This window comes from Idiotropiscis lumnitzeri, chromosome 5 (genome assembly GCF_059441095.1).
Source record: "Idiotropiscis lumnitzeri isolate Australia: NSW breed Sydney's pygmy pipehorse chromosome 5, RoL_Ilum_1.0, whole genome shotgun sequence".
NCBI lineage: Eukaryota > Metazoa > Chordata > Actinopteri > Syngnathiformes > Syngnathidae > Idiotropiscis > Idiotropiscis lumnitzeri.
Genome location: NC_142395.1, coordinates 2,270,957 through 2,283,371, shown reverse-complemented (window position 1 = coordinate 2,283,371; position 12,415 = coordinate 2,270,957). Strand labels below are relative to the sequence as shown.

At 46.2% G+C, this 12,415-nt stretch overlaps 1 protein-coding gene across 16 annotated transcripts in view; it reads right to left on the bottom strand.

Moving 5' to 3' along the window:
• Window positions 1–12,415, bottom strand: part of ccdc102a (coiled-coil domain containing 102A) — a 232,017-nt gene that overhangs the window by 134,178 nt on the left and 85,424 nt on the right. The window lies entirely within an intron of this gene.

The following is a 12,415-nucleotide window of genomic DNA, read 5'->3' as shown; positions in this document are numbered from 1 at the left end:
AAGATGAGAGTTATTGATCAGTTATTTTGTGACAATGTTCTGCAACCATTCTCCGATTTACAAGAGAAATTTTCACTTCCCCAAAGTGACATGTTCAGATATTTTCAGCTCAGACATTATGTAACGAACCACAAAGATTGGACTGTTTTTAAGAGAGCGCCATCCAATCTTGAAGACTACTTTATCAATGTGATCAAAAGTCGTCTGCCTACCAAAAAGCATCTCTCCCAAATATACAGAAATTTTGCGTTGGATTCTACAGACAATACTTTGTACATCAAAACAAAATGGGAAATGGAGTTGAATGTTATTATTGAGGATCGAGTGTGGGAAGAAATATGTACGGGGTGTCATAGGGGTATTGGCAGTAATGTTTGGAAGGAATTTGACTGGAAGAAGAAGATGAGATTTTTTCGGACCCCCTTGGTGCTGTCCAAATTTACGAATAACACATCTGTTAAATATTGCTGGGGGGGGTGTGGATTGATCGGCGACCACTCCCATATATTTTGGGACTGCCCGAAATTGCTCCCTTATTGGAAAGAGGTTAAGAGCGAGATCGATAGGGCACTGGGAATCAATTTGTCATTCAAACCTAAACAGTTCCTTTTCGATCTTCCGTCAGAAGTTGATGTTTACAACAGAGACCAAAAATACCTGCTGCATATACTCTTGATGACAGCTAGGAAAAATGTGACGTTAAATTGGATGAAACCTCTGCCCCCAAGGTGTCACTGTGGAAGCAGAAGCTTAGGGAGATTTATTATATGGAGCAAAGTTACAGCTGAGGTCCGATGCTTTTGAAAAGGTGTGGATCCCCATAGTAGGACATATCTTTGTTTGATCAGAACACTACATTACGTAATATTGATGTTCACACAGTTTGATCTCCGCGTTTCACTTTTCTGCCTGTTACTGTCATTTCTGGTGTACAAAATTGTAAAAATGCTTCTCTTGTTTATTTCTACTATTGTCTTATTTTATTCGGTTGTGCTGTCAAGGATTGTTGTACACTGTTCATAAAAATAAAGTTAAAAAAAAATAAATAACATGAATGATAAGACAGACTACGACATCGTGTACAGCTGACTTTTGGACAGCTTTCTCCGGCACCATAAACAAAAAACGTATTCACATAATGTATTTGTCACAGTCAATTCAAGACATAGATGTCTAAGACTTTGGCCAGCAGGGTGTGCTAACATGCACTTTGAAATGCCCCAAGGGGACATTACCCAATGGTCGAGAGAAGTACCCAGTCTATACATTGGGCGCGTTGCATTACAAGGCGCATTGTTTGTTTTTGGGAAAATTTGGGACTTTACGGTGCGCCTTATGGTCGCGAAAATACGGTACTTACATGGATAATATTGCCATGATACTGCAATAACACGAGGTACGAAAACGCGCAGGGAAATGGCAACAAGAAACAATAATCTAGCTCCTTTGTCTCCAGCGCTTAAGAAGCCAACTAAAGACCACCACCAGCAGGTGTGCGCTGGAGACTCCATCCATCTGAATGACTGAAAGAAAAAACAAACAGATCTGAAAACAACATGGATCACAACACTGCGAGCAGCTATAAAGGGCCCTCACAGACCTGCAAGGTTGAGGTACTGGCCTGTTGGGAGACTGACACGTTGGAAATTACATTTTTAAAAACTACGTTTATCAGATAAAAAAACTATTATGACCAAACATAATCTCAATAAAAGTCCAAAAATTTGATAGCAATTTGAAAAAAGCCTACTACTTTTTGAGTTTCTTGGACTTTTTTTTAGATCCCGGGCTGTTACGTGTGCCTCCAACTTTTGCTAGAGCTTCTTGACATGTAAAACAAGGGCTGCGACGCGAAAAAACTTAATGAGGTTATCCAACATTTTTTGTTTTTTAAATCACACAATAGCCTAATGAAAAATCAATGCTGCTGTCAGCCAGAAGTTGTTGCATTAGTGTTTCTTTATTGGAGAATAGGAGTTGCCAAGGCTACAGCTTTGCGTAAAATTCCACAATCTTTGTGTTGCAATATGATGAAGGCTTATAATCCATTTGAGAATCAGAATGACCATTTTTGTCATATACTCAGTGTACAACAAGATTGGAGATCTTAAAGTAAATTTGTATGTGTTCAGGTCTGGACTGTTTATCAAATGTGAGAAATCCTAAGAGTCAAATTACAGCAGCTTTTGTTGTCAAGGCGACACCAACCTTTAAAGTAAATTAAAAATGGCGAACTTCCCTAAATTAAAAATGGCGAACTTCCCGCTTAGTTTAGCATATGGCTCATAACTCTAGATAAAACGTACAATTGGTGTTGCTTTTTTAAAAACTTCTAGAGGGTGGCACAGTAAACGAATAAAACATTGATGATTTTGCCAGGCCTGATATGTGAGCAGTTTAGTGAGGTTTTGTGCATGTTTGTGGATGTCTTGAGGGTTGTTCTATTATCATTCATCCAACTGTACCACTTGTCCTCACAAGGGTCACGGAGGGTGCTGGAGCCTATCCCAGCTGTCTTCGGGCAGTAGGCGGGGGACATCCACGCTCAAACTCATACCTAGGGGCAATTTAGAGCCATGCATGTTTTTGGATTGTGGGAGGAAACCCACACAGGCATGGGAGAACATGCAAACTCCACACAGGAAGGTCGAATCAAACCCACAACCTCAGCACTGTGAGGACATCATGCTAACCAGTCGGCCACCGTGCTGCTTTGTTCTATTATCAGATGTGAGAAATATTCACGAGAAATTATTGTGTAGTTAGAGTTCGAGTAGCTTTAGTTGTCAAAGCCACGTTAATGTTTGAAGTGAATTCAAAATGTCGAACTCCCTGTGCAATTTAGCATATGGCTGCTAGAGACTTTTTTTTATAGCTCTTAGCCTTGCACATAATCCATCAAATTTTCAAAAAGCCAGCTGAAACATATCCGCTTCTGTTTTTGTAATGTAGGAGGAAACCGGAGTACCCGGAGGAAACCCACGCAGGTACGGGGAGAACAGGCCATCGTGCTAACCAGTCGGGCCACCGTGCCGCCCTCAAATTAAAATATCGTAGAAAATAACTTGTATTTTCTTCAACAAATAGGTGGCGCTAACACTGTGATGAATAATATGTTTGTAGATGTCTTTAAGGCCTGTTATATTAACAAATATGAGAAATCTCCACCAGAGATTATTGTGTAGTTAGAGAGGAAAATCAGCATTGATTTATTGGTGAACTGAGCGAAGCCACGCCCACAGCTTTTCACGAAAAATCACAAATTTCTCATTTTGACCGCATTAAGTCCTAAATACTCTTCCGAGCAAATATGAGGTAGATCTTGGTAACCTGCTCAAAGTAAAACATCAAAGAAAATAACTTAGGTGACAAATAGGTGGCGCTATCACTACTATGAATAATACGTTCGTAGATGCCTTTAGGCCTGTTCTTCACCAGAAATTATTGTGTACTTAAAGTGAGCCATGTTTAAAAATTGCATGAGAAACTAATAAAATATTGATCACTTTGCCAGGCCTGATATTTGTGTGCAAAGTTTCATGAATTTTCTTTCATATTTAGAACCTCAAAATCCTCAAAAAACAAGCCACGCCCGCAGCTTTTCCTGGAAAATGACAAATTTCACATTGTGATATCCTGAAGGCCTAAACACTCATCCGAGCAAATATTAAGTAGACCTTGATAACCTGTTTGGAGAAAAACATCAACAAAAATAACTTAAGTTTGCTTTAACCAGTAGGTGGCACTACCAGTACGATGAGAAATAAGTTGGTAGATGTCTTCAGGGCTGGACTATCCTCAAATGTGAACATTTTACAAACGATAGGATCATCTGAGTCATGTTCCATCAACTTTTGTTCCCACGGTGAATAATCAGACTTTGCCAAAATGTCACAAAATTCGCCATAGAGTAAGATCAACGTCTTGAGGCTGTTTTGACATATTTTCACTTGGATTTTTTTTTTGTCACCACTGGTTGGTGCAATATGTACAACAGAATAATAATATAGATTTCTTCAGGTCGCGACTCTTTACGTACTGGTGAAGTTTTGGATTTTTTAGAGCATGTGGAGGGGAATTATTAAGCATTTAGTCCATTGAGGCGAAGGAAATATTAAACGCAAATTCTGAAGCCCCGACCCCGTCATATAGTATTTCAAAAGCTAAAAATTTGTGTCCCGGTGTTTGTCCTAGGTCTACAGAAGGTACAGCAGAAATTCTAAGTCAACTGGATTAACCCTTTAGGATCAGGGTGCAAAAAAATGCCCTGTGTAAATGTCCAAAAACGAGCCAAAATTGGACATTAAAAAATTCACAACACACTTCCTGTACACTTTAGACTACAGCTGCAATGGACTTTTTTGTATGTCTCGGGGTGCTAGACGTGCCTGCCAACTTTCGTAGGCCGAGGTCAAACGGGTTGGGATTGTTATTTTTTTTTTTAATCGTTTATCGAAGGCGGGAAAAATAGAAAAAAAAATAACTTCTAGAAAAGCAATAGGGACCTCGTAGCGGTCGCTGCTTGGGCCTTAATAATAATAATTTCTAGAAAAACAATAGGGACCTCGCAGCCGTCGCTGCTCGGGCCCGAATTGATAATTACAAACACAGTAAGTATGTAAGGCTCCAGCTGAGTCAAAAGCCAATAAATGAAAATGAGTTTTATGACGGTGTTTAAAGATGGGAAACGAGGTGGCTAGCCTAACGTTTGGCGGGAGGTCATTCCAAAGTTAGGGACTGGCAACAGAAAAGGCTCGTGGCTTGTGACGGTTATCCTGAACAAGGTTTGATAAATGCTATCTTTGGCCTCTTCAACTGTGATCTGGTAGTTGTAAATGATGACAACGAGGGTCTTGTTTTATAACACGTCACTTTAATGTCGATACCAGCCGAACAACTCCCCTCACTAGCATGAACAACCTCGCGAGACCCCCCGCGAGACAATTGTGACACTCAGTTACCGTAAAGGTGCAACACAGTCGCAAACACAAATTTAGCACCATTACATGACATCTCCCCTCTTTTGTGGTATTTTCAATAACATAAAAACAAGAATTTATTTCCCCAACTGGGCTGCAAGAATGCAAAAATTTAAAGATGCTTCTCAGAAATCAAGTTAACCAGAAACATGCACCAATCACACAAATCCCAACAGCATGAGTAATTTTGGCATTGGTAACAAACAATCCCACTGTTTTCTTCAACAATCCACTTTAATTTCCATACAATTCCCAAGTGTATTTTCCCCTTTTTTTTTTCTAAACCCCCCCCCCCCAAAGGCCATGAATCTCAATCTCACAGGTCAAGCCTGTCAACTGGTTTGCACACCAGAACGGGTCACCATCTGAGTAGGTGGGGAAGTAGAGAATGTTGACTTACCCCGGCATACAGAAACGGTGTCGTCTATGCCGGTGTTGACAGGGTGGACGTCCATTGGCTTGTAGTCTCCGGACGCTGCTGGGACTGGCTGGGAATTTGAGGTGATGACGGTTCTGCCTCAGTTCTGCTCCTTGTGGTGTCTGGATGATGAAGGATCTAGGTATTGTCTCGCATGAAACCACAGCTGGCAAACACCATGACTTCTCGTGATCCAATTTGGAAAACACTTGGTCACCTGGATGGAAAGAAGGCAAAGTTCTGGCTCCATGGCGACGGTTGAAGTAGTGAGCCTGTTTAGCCTTTTCCTTCTTATCTGTTTCTTTCACATCTGTCCTGCTCTGCCACTTAGGTTTGAGGTTCTCCTCTAGCGTTGGAAGTGTCGTTCTAATTCCCCCCCCCCATCAACAGCTCAGCTGGGCTGTCGCCTGTCGTGGAACAGGGAGTAGCTCTATGACACATGAGCGCCATGACTGGGTCCTCCTGCTTCAGGATCCTCTTAGCTGTCTGCACTGCTCTTTCTGCATGTCCAATTCCTTGTGGATGATGAGGGCTGGACGTGTTGTGTTGGAAGTCGAGCTGTCTAGCGAACTCCTGGAACTCAGCACTTGTAAACTGGGGACCATTGTCACTCACTATCTCACTTAGAATGCCGAATCTAGCAAAAACAGTTTTCAAACTTTTGATTATTTGTGCACTCGTTGACAGGTGTGGACAGGTGACAGGACAGGTGTAATATTTCAATAAACCTTGAGTATTAATCCAAGATTACAAGGTAGTTATGTTGTTAAAATTCACAGATGTCCATGGCTACTCTCTTCCAAGGTCGCTCCGGAAGCGGTGTGGATAGGTGTGGCTACTTTTGTTGAGTTCTTTTCATTTCGTAGCACACCTGACATGATGCCACAAGCTTGCATATTTCTGATGAAAGTCCGGGCCACCACACGGATGAACCCGCTCTCTGTCTACATTTGATGAGACCTTGATGTCCCTCATGGATTTTCTGAAGTACTTCACCTCTCATTGATCGTGGCACAACAATCCTACACCCTCTCAGAATTAGGCCATCGCGGACTGACAGCTCTTATTTAACTTGAACATACGCTCTAGCATCTACTGGCACTTTACTGATGTGCTCAGGCCATCCTCTCTCTATTAGCCCTGCAACACATTGAAGTTCAGGGTCAGCGGCTGTTGCTACCCTAATTTCATCCAACTTGCCAGTAGATGCCAGGATCCCTTCCACCACACGAGCCACATAACAGGCCACGTCACAGTGCGTTTCGTTTACAATGTTTACGTTGGGTAGCGCGCTTCGTGACAAGGCGTCCGCAACAATCAGGGTTTTTCCAGGAGCATATTCGGCGATAGGGTTGAATCTCATTAGTCTTATGAGAAGACGCTGGCAACATAAGGGTACATTGTCCAAGCTTCGACTGTTGATAAGAGGTACAAGCGGCTTGTGATCAGTAACCAACTTGAACTGTTCCAGTCCATTAAGGTATCTGTCGAACTTCTCGCACGCCCAGACACCAGCCAATGCTTCCTTTTCTATCTGTGCGTAGCGAGATTATGCATCGCTAAGCCTTCGGGAGCAATAAGCTGCGGGTTTCCAGGGATCTCCATGGAGTTGCAGTAACACACCACCCAGGCCATAACTGCTTGCATCAGCCAACACAGCAGTTGGCTTCCCCACTTTGTAGTAGGCAAGCACCGGTGCAGTTGTGAGCAAGTCCTTATAATGTTCTCAAAAGCTGCTTGTTGAGCGTGACTCCATGTCCAGACAGCATCATTCCTCAGGAGCTCATGCATTGGCTGACCCACCGCTGAGAGGTTTGGAATATAGCTTCCTCGGTGACTGACCATTCCCAATATCCTCTTCAGCTCTTTCAAATCAGCTGGTGGCGACAACTGCCGTATAGCCTCCACCTTCTGGAGGCCGGATGCCAGACCTGTCGATGAGGTGCCCAAGGAATCGCAGCTGGCTCTGTTTAATTGAACACTTATCTTTGTTGAGCTTCAGGCCAGCAGTCTTGATGCGTTGCATCTCGTTGCACACTTGAGTACAATGACAATAAAGGGATTTCTAATTCTAATTCTAATTACCTTCTCCAAGTTGTCGTCATGCTCCTTCTCAGTAGCCCCGTACACCAGGATGTCATCCATGAAGACCTCAACCCCTTGAAGGCCCTGTAGAGTCTCCATCATCTTCCTCTGGAAGATCTCTAGTGCATTTGTAATTCCAAACGGGAGACGTTTAAAGTTGAAGCGGCCAAAAGACGTGATTCATGTAGTGAGCCTACAGCAGTCTGGATGGAGAGGTAACTGGAAGAACCCGCTGGCTGCATCCAACGAAGAAAAGACTGGAGCTCCGCTTAGTTTCTCTATGATGTCATCAACTTTGGGCAAAATGTATCGTTCTCGTTTAACAGCCTCATTAAGCCTTTTGAGGTCGACACAGATGCGGGCTTTTCCTGTGCTTTTCTTCAGGACTGGCACCATGGGTGTACACCAGTCAGTGGGCTGTGAAACCCTCTCTATTATGCCATTTTGCTCCATCCTTAATGGCGATACCAACCGAACAACTCCCCTCACTAGCATGAACAACCTCGCAAGACCCCCGCGAGACAATTGTGACAGTTACCGTAAAGGTGCAACACAGTCGCAAACACAAATTTAGCACCATTACATGACAGTAGTTACACCAGCAGTCTTTCCAGGATGCCGGCAGGAAATCAAATTTGTTTCAAGTGAGGGTTGGACTGCGATCAGGCTATTCTTTGTGACTGATTCTGTTCATATCTTTCATGACAGAATTTCTAGTTGCAGCCAAGGCAATGAGGGGGTCCAATTTGGTGGCCTCAGTATTGTATCTCTGCTTATTCCAGATGATGTCTTACTATTCGTTTCTTCAAGCCGTGACCTCAAATTCTCACTGCAGCAGTTCACAGTTGAGTGTGATGCGATTCGGAAGAATTAGAATTAGAAATCCCTTTATTGTCATTGTACTCAAGTGTGCAACAAGATTAGCGGGCTCCCCTCTCCAGTGCAAAACAACAATAATACAGACAAATATATAAATTAGATAAATAAATAAGAGAGTGCAAAGGAATTCAGTACTGAATAGGGTATATAAAAACACATCACAATGCTGTTCTGCAAGGTAAGGGTGTTCTCGTGTGTGTGTGAGAGTTCAGAATGGAGATGGCGCTCGGAAAGAAACTGTTTCTCAGTCTATTGGTCCTTGATTTGACGCATCTGTAGCGCCTGCCAGAGGGCAACAGGTCGAACAGGTGTGAGTTTGGGTGGGTATTGTCTTTGACGATGTTGAGAGCCCTTCTGAGGCACCGGGCGGTGTAGATGTCCGACAGTGGGGGGAGAGGGCAGCCAATAATCCTTTGCGCTGTTTTGACTGTCCTCTGGAGCCTCACTCTGTCCGCCTCAGTGCAGCCGCTGTACCAGGTGGAGACACAGTACGTCAACAGGCTCTCGATGGACGAGTGGTAGAAGGCTAGCAGCAGCTTCCTGTCCAGGTTGAATTTCCTGAGGACTCTCAGGAAGTGCAGACGCTGGCGGACCTTCTTTACCACTGCTGTGGTGTTGTGAGTCCAAGAAAGGTCGTCGGAGATCTGTACTCCCAGGAACTTGAACGTGTGGACCCTCTCCACACACACGCCTACGATGCAGAGGGGGGGCGGCACCGTCTTGTTCCTCCTGAAGTCGACGACAATCTCCTTTGTTTTAGCAGTGTTAAGGTGCAGTCTGTTGTCCTGTCTCGTCACCTTCCGAGATCAGACCGACCACTGTCGTGTCGTCAGCAAACTTGACGATGGTGTTGTTGCCGTGGGCCGGGCTGCAGTCGTAGGTGTAGAGGGCGTATAGGAGAGGGCTCAGCACGCATCTTTGAGGGGAACCGGTGCTCAGCATGCGGGTGGAGGACGTGTAGGGGCCGAGCAACACAGTCTGGGGTCTGTTGGTCAGAAAGTCCTTAATCCAGATGCGTGTGAGGGCAGGGAGGCCGAGAATGTCCAGTTTGGCGACGAGGATGTCTGGGATGATTGTGTTGAATGCCGAGCTGTAGTCCACAAAGAGCATCCTTGCATAGCTCTGCTGTTGTTCCAGGTGGCCCAGCACAACATGCAGAGCAGTGTCGATGGCGTCCTCAGTGGATCTGTTAGCCCGGTTTGCAAACTGGTAGGGGTCCAGAGTGGGAGGAAGGCAGTCCCTGATGTGCTGGAGAACCAGCCTCTCGAAGCACTTCATGATGACTGGCGTGAGAGCAACAGGACGGTAGTCATTCAGGTGGACGGCTGGTGACTTTTTGGGGACAGGAATAATGGTGGAAGTTTTCAAGCAGGAGGGGATGACTGCTTGAGCCAGGGAGCGGTTGAAGATCCTGCAGAAAACATGTGCCAGTTGGTGGGCACATGCTCTGAGGACCTTGCCTGGTATTCCGTCGGGTCCAGTAGCTTTCCTGGGGTTAACCGCCAGGAGCGCGCGCCTCACATCGTGTTCCTCTACGATGAGTGGGGGGGAGTTGGAGCATGAAGTGCGGGGGTGTGACGGTTGGGGCGAGTCAAAGCGAGCGAAGAAGCAGTTAAGCTCCTCTGCCAGCGATGCACTCGGGTCTACAGAGGTCGTGCTGCCGCCACGGAAGTTGGTGATGCTCCGTAGACCCTGCCACACCTCCCGTGGTCTGTTACTGGCAAGGTGGGCCTCCAGCCTCCCCTTGTAGATTGCCTTGGCTAGCTTGATGCCTTTACTCAGGTCAGCACGGGCCACCCTGTACTGGGCTTTGTCGCCTGACCTGAAGGCAGCGTCACGGGCCTTGAGGAGAGAGCGAACCCTGCTGGACATCCAGGGCTTCGCATTTGGGAAGGTCCGTATAGTCCTGTGTAGGGACACAGTTTCCATGCAGAACTTGATGTAGTCCAGTACACAATGTGTGTAGACATCAAGGTCCTGATGATCAAAGAGGTCCCAGTTTGTGTCTTGAAAGCAGTCCTGTAATTCACTCATGGCGTCGTCACGCCAGGTTTTCACAGTCTTTGTGGTGGGCCTGAATCTGCGTCTGAGAGGGGTGTACGCAGGTGCGAGCTGCAAGGACAGGTGGTCTGACTGGCCGAGAGGGGCGAGTGGGAGGGCCCTGTATGCGTGCTTGATGTTCGAGTACACATGGTCGAGAGTGTTGTCTCCCCTCGTTGGGCACTTGACATGCTGGTGAAACTCTGGGAGTACAGTCTTTAAATTGGCCTTATTAAAGTCTCCCGCTACTACGTGAACGCCATCAGGGTGGGCCCGCTGATGTTTATTGATGACGCACGTGAGCAGCGAGAGCGCCGTGCTAGTGCTAGCGTCGGGAGGGATGTAAACAGCCGTGACAATCACTACCGTTAGCTCCTTCGGGAGAAAATAAGGCCGGCATTTAACGGACATAAACTCGATGTCGGGGGAAGAGTGCTTCTCGACGATCGTGCTATCGCCGCACCAGTTCTCATGCACGTAAACACAGAGCCCCCCCGCCCCTTCTCTTACCGGTGTGCCTCGTCCGATCCGCGCGATGTAGCGAGCGCCCGGCCAGCTGGATGCTAGCGTCGGGGACGTCTGCGTGCAGCCAGGATTCCGTGACGACGATCACACTGCTATCACGCACATAGCGGTTTCCCAGGATTTGTAATCCCAGATCGTCGATTTTGTGGACCACGGATCTGGCGTTGGTGAGGTACAGACTCGGCAGTGGTTGCCTGTGGGGCTGCCGCCGCAGCCGTTGCAAGACACCGGACCTGCAGCCCCGCTTCTGCTTCCTCTCTCTGCGTCGCCTGCGCCGCCTCCCGGTCCCGATGACAAGCCACGGTGAGCCGGGCAGCCTCGCCAGTTTGTCCGGAATTTTGCGATCATAGCAAAATTCCTCTGTGATGGTTATTTCGCATCGATATCCAATGTCCACGATGTCCTGGCGGGTATATCGATGTTGTGCCTCAGTTGATGCCAATAAGAGCAAGCAAACACTAATAAAAAGTAATAAGGAGCACTGGGAGGGAGAGCTGTTAGCCGCTGCGTCTATGCGCGCCGCCATCTTGGAATAAGCACCTCCAAATCTGAGACTATGGTGCTCAGTCAGAAAACGATGGAGTGCCCTCTCCAGGTTCGGGATGTAATCCTACCCAAAGTGGAGGAGTTCAAGTATCTTGGGGTTTTCTTCACGAGTAAGGGTAGGGTGGTGCGTGAGATGGACAAGTGGATCGGTGCCGTGTCTGCTGTGATGCGGACCCTGTACCGGGTGAAGAAGGAGCTGTGGCAAAATACAAAGCCCTCGATTCACTGGTCGATCCACACTCCTACCTTCACCTGTGGTAACGAGCTGTGGGTTGTGACCAAAAAAACAAGATCACGGTACAAGCGGCTTATATGAGTTTTCTCCGCAGGATGTCTGGGCTCTCCCTTAGAAGTAGGTTGAGAAGCTTTTTTTCTGGTGGAGAGCAAAAAACTCTTACCTCACTCACAATGTCGACTCTCACTTCAACCTTCGTCAGAGATGTCACACTTCTGTGTGACATGTCTTAAAATAGCTGATTAGTGCGGGGAACCTTCAAAATAAGGCTGTAAAAAGAACACTTGAAACCGATTGAAAAAGAAGATGAACGCCATAATGCTAACAAATGGATGGATCTTTCCAAATTTGATAAGAGACTTGGAGCTTGTCTTTTTCCACTTGCATTTGGCTTTATGGCACTCCTGTTCAGCTCAGAGTGTATGGCAGGGCGATTGAACACTCTAAATTGCCCCTAGGTATGAGTGTGAGCGCTGATGGTTGTTCGTCTCATGTGTGCCCTGCTATTGGCTGGCAACCAGTTCAGGGGGTCCCCCGCCTACTGCCGAAGATAGCTGGGATAGGCTCCAGCACCACCCGCGACCCTAGTGAGGAGAAGCGGTATTGAAAATTGGTGGATGGATGGATTCTAAGAATTGAGCTGGACGTGAATTTATTAGTAAGGTCTTGCTGTTGTAGAGTAAAGTACAGCGGGAGGCAGTCACCTGC